Here is a 389-nt window from a genome sequence, read left to right on the forward strand (position 1 = left end):
AGAGAGAGAGAGAGAGAGAGAGAGAGAGAGAGAGAAAGAAAAAAAACTTAATTTTTTAATAGTAATGATATTGATTTATTACAGTGATTTGAACATACAATAAGCAATACTAGCAATACTTATATAAAATATTAATGTTGCATTGTCATTGTGATATGAGATTTTAAATTGTAGTAGCAGAAAAAAATGTACATTAAGGATGTAATAAGTTTATATTTTCAGTGAAAAAGTTAATTATGCATGTAAGATGTGAAAATCATTTGACAAAATATTTTATGTATATTCTCAAATTAGAAATGCAAATGCATGCAAAACATACACAAAAGCACTTACATGTCAAGGCCGAAAGCAGAATGACTGAATGAAGAATCATTGTGCATGTGTGTGTT

Source organism: Sinocyclocheilus grahami, unplaced genomic scaffold (genome assembly GCF_001515645.1).
Source record: "Sinocyclocheilus grahami isolate Dianchi unplaced genomic scaffold, SAMN03320097.WGS_v1.1 scaffold10001.1, whole genome shotgun sequence".
In the NCBI taxonomy this organism is placed as follows: domain Eukaryota; kingdom Metazoa; phylum Chordata; class Actinopteri; order Cypriniformes; family Cyprinidae; genus Sinocyclocheilus; species Sinocyclocheilus grahami.